The sequence below is a fragment of the Pseudophryne corroboree genome, chromosome 8 (genome assembly GCF_028390025.1).
Source record: "Pseudophryne corroboree isolate aPseCor3 chromosome 8, aPseCor3.hap2, whole genome shotgun sequence".
Lineage (NCBI taxonomy): Eukaryota > Metazoa > Chordata > Amphibia > Anura > Myobatrachidae > Pseudophryne > Pseudophryne corroboree.
In genome coordinates, this window is record NC_086451.1 from 362,191,503 (window position 1) to 362,199,880 (window position 8,378).

General features: G+C 42.7%; 1 pseudogene; it reads left to right on the forward strand.

Moving 5' to 3' along the window:
• Positions 1 to 6,981: 6,981 nt before the first annotated feature.
• On the forward strand, positions 6,982 to 7,101 carry LOC134950175 (5S ribosomal RNA; annotated as a pseudogene).
• Positions 7,102 to 8,378: the final 1,277 nt, after the last annotated feature.

Here is an 8,378-nt window from a genome sequence, read left to right on the forward strand (position 1 = left end):
GCGGGAGGAAGGGAAGATGATCAGCTCGGTCTTAGACATGTTAAGTTTAAGAAAGCGCTGGGACATCCAAACAGAGATAGCAGAGAGACAGTTGGAGATACGAGTGAGGAGACCAGGGGTTAGGTCTGGAGAGGAAAGATAGATTTGAGTGTCATCAGCATAGAGATGATATTGGAAACCAAAAGAACTAATGAGCTTACCTAGTGAGGACGTATAGAGAGAGAAAAGAAGAGGACCAAGGACAGAACCTTGGGGTACACCTACAGTTAGTGGAAGTGAGGGGGAGGTGGAGTCATGAGAGGAGACAGAGAATAAATGCTCAGAGACGTAGGAAGACAGCCAAGAGAGGGCAGTATCACGCAGACCAATGTAGAGAAGGATTTGCAGTAGGAGAGGATGGTCCAAAGTGTCAAAAGCAGCAGAGAGATCAAGCAGAATAAATAGAGAGTAGTGTCCCTTAGATTTAGCAGCATGGAGGTCATTGCATACTTTTGTAAGGGCAGTTTCAGTGGGGTGGAGAGGATGGAAGCCAGACTGGAATGTGTCAAGGAGTGAGTGTGGGGAAAAAAAGGAAGTAAGGCGGTTGTAGACAATACGCTTAAGGAGTTTGGAGGCAAAAGGGAGGAGAGAGATGGGTCGGTAGTTGGAGAGAGTGTTTGGATCAAGGGTAGGATTTTTTAAGAATAGGAGAGATGAGTGCATGCTTAAAGGCAGAGGGGACAGTGCCTGATGAGAGGGAGAGATTGAGAAGGTGGGAAAGATGAGAACAAGCAGAAGGAGAGAGGTAGCGGAGGAGGCAGGATGGGATAGGGTGAAGTGGGGAAGTGGGGAGGGGACAGGAACGAGTGAGGGCCATGACTTCCTCACCAGATGCATGGGAGAAAGATGAGAGGGATGGGGAGGGGTGGTAAGGAATGGGAGGAGGCTGGTTACTGATGGTCTGGTGTGGTGTGGTGTGATGTCCTGACGTATGGATGTGAAGTAAGTGGCAAAGTCAAGAGCAGAGAGTGAGGAAGGGAGACTAGGTGGAGGTGGGCAGAGGATTGAATTGAGAGTGGCAAAGAGGCGCCGGGAGTTTGAAGACTGGGAGATGAGGTTCTTGAAGTATGACTGTTTAGCAAGAGAAAGGGCAGCACTGAAGGATGAGAGCATAAGTTTGAAATGGAGGAAGTCTGCTTTAGAGCGTGATTTCCTCCAGTGTCGCTCAGCAGTACGTGAACATTTATTTAGATGAACAGTACAATCAAGTTTGTCCCTCAGCTGCACTGTTCACCTCTACATGTGTCTCACTCTCATTATCATACCAAGGAGCTGTCCTATTCTGTGTTGCAAGATCTGGCTTGTCCTCCACATACTGAGATGCTTCTGATCATGCCACGTGTCTAAATAAAATGTAGTCCAGCAGTATGTGAAATGTGTACTTCTAATACTTCTAAGGGTGAATTCAATTGTTTTTCGCACCCACAGCACCCTTCTAAAGTGGTGACTGGGAGCTATTCAATTATTTTCAGATGCCGTCACTTATTGCAGATTTCTGCTCAAACTCTCCCTTGGTGTAACCAGAAATCCGCCCAAAGTCGGGCTTTTTGGGCATCTTAACTGCAGCGCACCTGGCATTAGGGCACCTTAGCACTGGAGAAGACACTTTGCTTGTCTATTCCCCTTATAAGATTTTACAAGAAAAACACTATAACTGAAAAATACTATAAATGACAAATGTCAGCTGCTCCTTCCTAAGAGTTGATTTTGTTTCATTATAATTATCTTTTATTTCTAAAGCACTAACCTATCATACAGACCAGAACAGTGAGGGCGTCGTGAAACAATGGAATAAAACAGAATGCAAGGGGCAACTCTTGTCACATGAGCTTACAATCAACAGATGTGCGGCTACTGTGCCTGATGCTATTGTATGGCAGAAACATTGTCAACTGCCAATAATACAGCAGAACCTGGTTGTTGGCATTTCTGTGCAGTTACTGTATCTGTAGGGGATGTAATCATGTTACCGGCGGCCGGGATCCCGCCGGTCAGTACACGCCGACTAACAGGGACTGTTCTCATTTGTGGGTGTCCACGGCACCCATACAGTGGGAATAGAACCTGTGGCAAGGGCAGCTAGCCACCGAGCCCCGCAAGGGTCTTCTTTGTGCCCCCCACCCCCTCTTGCTTTTGTTCTGTTATCAGCCAGCTAGGGGTAGCTGTGAGCCTGGTGCGGTTTTGTTTTGTTTTTGTATCATACCCACTGCTAGAATCAGAGCCTGTAGAGTTATGCCTCATGTGATGACCCCTCAGTACCACTATCCAATCCAATTAGGTATGAATTGTGAGTTATTTCATGAAACTCGCAGCTATTCAGCAGAATGGGCGCTCCCGAGAATTCTCAAACTTAATTAAAAATGCCTATTCGTGGTACTTTGAGCAAGGATTCACGAATTGTTAGCCATATGCGATTTGAGATAAGTGCATGAAAAAGTGGGGAGACCTTCCTAGACCCCAGAAAAGTGACAATTTCTTCAGCATCATCAAATACAGTAGAAGGATGTTAGTGGGCAAAAGGAAAACACTAGATGCTTTTAGGAGGTGTCAAATGCCTGATTCGTTAACTTTCATACAAAAACAAAAAATGTAAAAAAGTAGGAAAATATATGCTTTTGGGGTACTTTGAGGTGAATAAAAGAATGTAAAAAAATATAAGAAGTAATTATTTGAGAAAAAAAATCAAATTACATTTGGGGTGCATAAAGCAACAAAAAAGTTTATTTTGGAGTAATTTGAAGCCTTTTTTACCCCCCCCCCCCCCAAATTACTTATCATTTGACTAATTAAGCTAATGGGAAACTTCCAGTTGTCTAATTACTCATTAAGGGGGATGTGCAAGGGGTTCTGCATGATGTCCTGACATTTTAAACTTAAAATTAGGCTTTTCCCTACCATCAGACCTGATTGCTCTTCTGTGTTTTGCAGAGGTCTGCGATCAGATAGCCGCCACCCATAGAGAGTGAAAACCCGCCCTGTGCAAGTGTGTAAATGCATGCGTACGCCGTACGAAAACTTTGCCAGACAGCGGACATCTGCAAATCTGTATGCAACTCACTCACCATCTAATGATTTTTCCAGTCTGTGCAGTCTGTGTGTAGCCCAGGACTTTCTCCTACAGTGCGATAGAATCAGAATATTCGGGTTCGGAGCTGACATCACACACCCTCCCAGAAAACGCATGGGAACGCCTGCGTTTTTTCTGACACTCCCAGAAAACGGTCAGTTACCGCCCACATAAGTCAGCTTCCTGTCAATCACCTTGCGTACGCCTAGCGATTGAAATTTTTGCACCACTCTGTCGCTGTTAGGGCTCTCGCATGCGAATTGCTGTGCATACACATGCGCAGTCATTTGATAATCGGCCGCTGTGCGATTTCACACAACAGCGATCAGGTCTGAATTAGGCCCGCAGTGAGGTGCAAACGGAAAAATGCAAATTTACTCTGACTGGTTCAATGCGAGTTTCTAATTGGATTGCAAAATGTGAATTTGCTGAGAAAACGGCAACCCACATTCTGCAAATCGCACTTAATAGGATGGAATGACCTATATGTCTAAGGGAGGGCACAGAGCTGATTTAAAGCAAAGCCATCAATAACTGCAGTCTGCACATGTTCATAACTTTCTCCAAAATAAGTGGTCAACAATAACAGTAATTCTGTCATCAAACATATGTAAACTGTTATAATTAAACAGTTACAAATTATAAGGCTTGCAGGACATAGCTAATCAGATACATAACTACAACTTGTTTGAACATTTACGGTCTGTCCATATAACTATGTCAGGATAATGCATGCTGTTTATTGACAAGCCCCCTCCACTCCTCCCACTGGGGTTTTTATCCTGGATATTGATAATCCAGGCAAAATGTCAGAGGCAGTCAGTGACATTTCCCAGAACAGAGAAATACAGTCATGACAAATCAATACAGAATACATTGGAAGAGGTGTTTGAGTAGAAATCAGCATAAGCTCATACAAGACAACCAGTGGGCCTTACAAGCACTCAGCCATCTTCCTTTGTGGGAGTGTTCTACATTGTAGGAAGACTTCCTGTGTTCAGGGTTATCTTTGACATACAATGACCATTATTTTTAAAATAGACTTTGAAGCTGTGGAAAAAGCAGCTTACATGAGATATAAAATAAAAATGAGTAAAGCCATTATTTGACCTGTCATGAAAATCTAATTTCTCTGCCTAGTTGAATATCTCAATGTGAGTGGAAGTGGCTTTGTCAGTTTAAAATATGGTCACTGGGTTTGGAAATTTGGACTGTTCCGTGGCATTATGCCTGTCATTTGCAGTCTGTGCCCCATATAATGAAAGGTTATCTAAGTGAATTGGCTAGCAAATATATAAAAATCTTGCCCACAGACTAAGCAAAAGATAGATTTATAGACGCTACTGTCCTGCATCTCTAAGAATGAACTGCAGGCAGTAACTTGTACACAATGTCCCCACCTTCATTGGCTATAAACGCTATACATACAGTACCTAGCAGTCATTGATAGGTGATTGTCTAATCTAGCTAATGACTCATCACTGTGCTGCATTATTGATTCTGTGACGCTCTCTTCAGAGCTGACCCTAACCAATATGATGCCCTAGGCAACATTTTGGCTGGTGCCCCCTAGCACCATCGCTAGTTCCGCCTCTGACCCTGCACCCCTTTCCCAGCACCATCACCCCTCACCCATAGCAGTCCTCATTTTGGTGCTCCTACCCCCTATATTTTAAATAGGAACAGTGTGCACATTTGGCGCATAGCCCAAAAAGGGGCATGTTCTTGCTGGGAAGGGGCATGGCCACACAATATTATCCCCAATTCAAATTACGCCACACAATAGTGCAACTTTATTCACATCTTATTATGCGATAGTGTCCCTTATTCACATTACATCACACAGTAGTACCACTTTACCTTATATACGTTACGCCTCACAGTAGTGCCCCTTATTCACATTACAACACAAAATATTAGTCTTTATTCACATTAGAACACACAGTAGTGTCCTTTCTATATGTTAAGCCACACAATAGAGCACCTTATACACATAATGCCACACATCAGTAATGCATTTACACACATAATACCACACAGTAATGCCCCTTACACATACTGTATGACACAAATTATTAATGTCCTTATAAGCATAATGCACCTTACACATTATGCCAACCTTTATTAATGCCCTTACATCCATAATGTCCCTTTCACATATGCCGCACGCTATTATTTCCCTTAGACACATGATGACACACATAATCTCCCTAACAAACATGCCACATATTATTAGTGCCCTTATACACATAATGACAAACGGGCGGTATTCAATTATTTTCACCCCCTTCCACACCCGTTCTGTTTCTGCTGACAAGAGTGGTATAATAATTTCAGCTCGCTACCCATGGGGTAGCAAGGGCACCCAACCCATTACGCAGCTAAAACTGATTACTATGGATGCAATATGCGCGATAACGGGGATCACTTTACAAAGGAGATTGGGCATGATATATCATTTGAATACCGCCCATAATAATGTCCATTTCACATATACCGCACATTATTAGTGCCCTTATGCACATAATGACACCCATGATGTCCCTTTCACATATACCCTTATTATTAGTGTCCTCATATACATAATGACACACATAATGTCCCTTACACATATGCCGAACACTACTGCACAACCAACCCACCCGCACACAGCACTCACATGGCCGCTAACACTGTGACCTCTGCCTATGCTTTGATACAGATGTGTACTGATACATCTTTCCTCAATACACCATGCAGCAGGAGATGCCTGGCGTGAGCCAGCTGGCAGCTCTGCTAACATCGGGTGCCTTTTTTGACGAAAAATGAATTTTATTTGCATTACTATGTGGCTATGATGCACAAGCAGCTTCTGCTGATTAAAATTATATGTGACATGCCTATATTCTGTGTGCGACTGTGGCTGTATCTGCATACGAAATGCTACATTACAATGATTTCCAGGAATACTGCAGTCACACGCAGAATACAGGCATGCTGCATATCATTTCAATCAGCAGAAGCTGCTTGTGCCCCTAGGCATATCAAATGCCCATAGCATATGCCTAGTTTGCCTATGCCAATGGCCGGCTCTGACTCTGTGTACCAACCTGGCTGTTGTGTTTTCTGACTTTGTTCTCTGTAAAGTCTCTTTATTGTTATAACGTTGCCTGCAAGTAATGCTGGTGTGGTATATACCAGTGCACCAGAAGTTTGTATTAAAAAAAATCACCTGCTGCTTAAACCCAGTGCAATGATTTTGCATGCAAGTGGACCAATTACTTACACATTATAAAACCATGCCTCTGCTAGACCTCTCCTGTTAGACCCCTTGTTATTATATTGCTCACAAGTATACCAGACTCCTGGAATGTGTTTATGCCATACTAACATCATACATCTGTGCAATAACCCATATGTGCCTACTTAACTTGCTACTTATTTGTTATATTAAATAAACCTGGCAAATAGTACCTGCTCTGTATATGCTGTTTATTTGCAGCAAACTATCTAATATCCCCAGCTCAACTCCAGATATTCGAGCTCAAGCCATAAGGAAAAACTTCAATCAAACAAATATTTGCTCATCTTAAGAGTTATTTATTTAGAATTTAGAGATAAATTACATAAATCATACTTCCAGACTTTTTGGCTACTCTCTCCAAGGAGTTAGTCAGGTGGGAGTTGCTTTGGGGCACAGTGCAGCAAAATGGGCAGTGTGTGGACGTGGTGCTGCAATCTTATCATTGTGACCCTGCCACCACTCTAAAATGCTAGGATTTCCAGAACTGACAAGTTGGGGGCAGGTCCAAAATGATGTGATTCAAGCTGACCTGATTTCCTCTGATAAACTGCATATCCATTCGGTACATAATACAAGAAAGGCAAGCCCAACAATTTGCGGACATATCCCACTGGAGATTCCCAATCTCATCTGATCTTGGAAGCCAAGCAGTGGAGGGCCGGGCCAGTACTTGGATGGGAGACCACCTTGGAACACCCAGGTTCTGCAATTCATTGTTGTAAGCTATACCCAAGTGTTTTTACTAAAGAACACTACAGAGAAATGTGATATCTCTACCTGGGCTAATGACCTATGATTCACCTCCCTGCAATAATCTTTTTCTAAAGTTTTTATGCAGAGCAAATGATGATCATACAAAAAAAATTTTTTTTTTAAAGGATACCACTTTAGTGCAGACATTTTGGTATTGTACCATAATACAATGATTTCGGCTGTTAATTGATTACAGCTCAGTGCTATACAGTATATTGTCTTAATTTGTATTTATATATTTTTTCGCACTTACTGGCAGCCTTGGAACTCCTTAATATGAATAAGATATCATTAAAATCTTTAAGATTTTAGCAGTTTTTTTATACTTTATACCAATTTGTCTGAAATTGAGTGCTCCCCCAACAAGAGTCTACTGTTTTGTTGTTCTTTTTGTGTTTAAACTTGCATACTTTACCTGGAATCCAAGAGAGCCTCCCAAGATTTGGGAGTCTCCTGGATGTATAGGGAGAATATGCAAGTATGGCATAACTGCTTCTTGTGTTCACATCCTCAGGGCCGGTGCAAGGTCTCTCTGCACCCTAGGCAACGCTTCAGCATAGCACCCGTTAGCCTACAAACCCCACCACCACCACCTCTCGGATGAGAGATGCAGGTGGCCACTAAGTGGACTGGGATGAATTGCATCATTATACATATACAGAGAAAAGGGACAGCACTCAAGGACTTTTAAAGTGATAAATATATTGTCACAATATAAGGTCACATACGGTCACAAAATTTTGTGACTTGGTTCACAATATAGTTTCACTGTAAAAGCCCTTGAGTGCTGTCTATTCTTTATATACTGTATAATACTCAGTGGCGTAAGTTCGTCCCAGTCGCCCGAAGGCATGATAAATGTTGGTGCCGCCCTACATATACACACACATACCATATGTAGCTATCTGGCACTCAGTGTGAACAGTAGTAGCATGCTCAGGTATCTTTCCCAATAGTAATATAGATACACATACAAAGTGGACGCACTCCAAGTCAGTCATTACAATAAAACAGACACCAGCATACCATTATAGTACACCTACAGTGCTCCCTCACCCGCCAGCAGGTTTCGATGGAGATGCTTTGGCGCAGCGGTGTGCCGATATAATTAGTGTTCACTCTAGGATTTTTTTAGGGCAGGGTGCTGATCACGGGGATGGCACAATTTTCCATTCGGGAGGGCACATTTTTCCATTCGGGAGGGCACATTTTTCCATTCGGGAGGGCACATTTTTC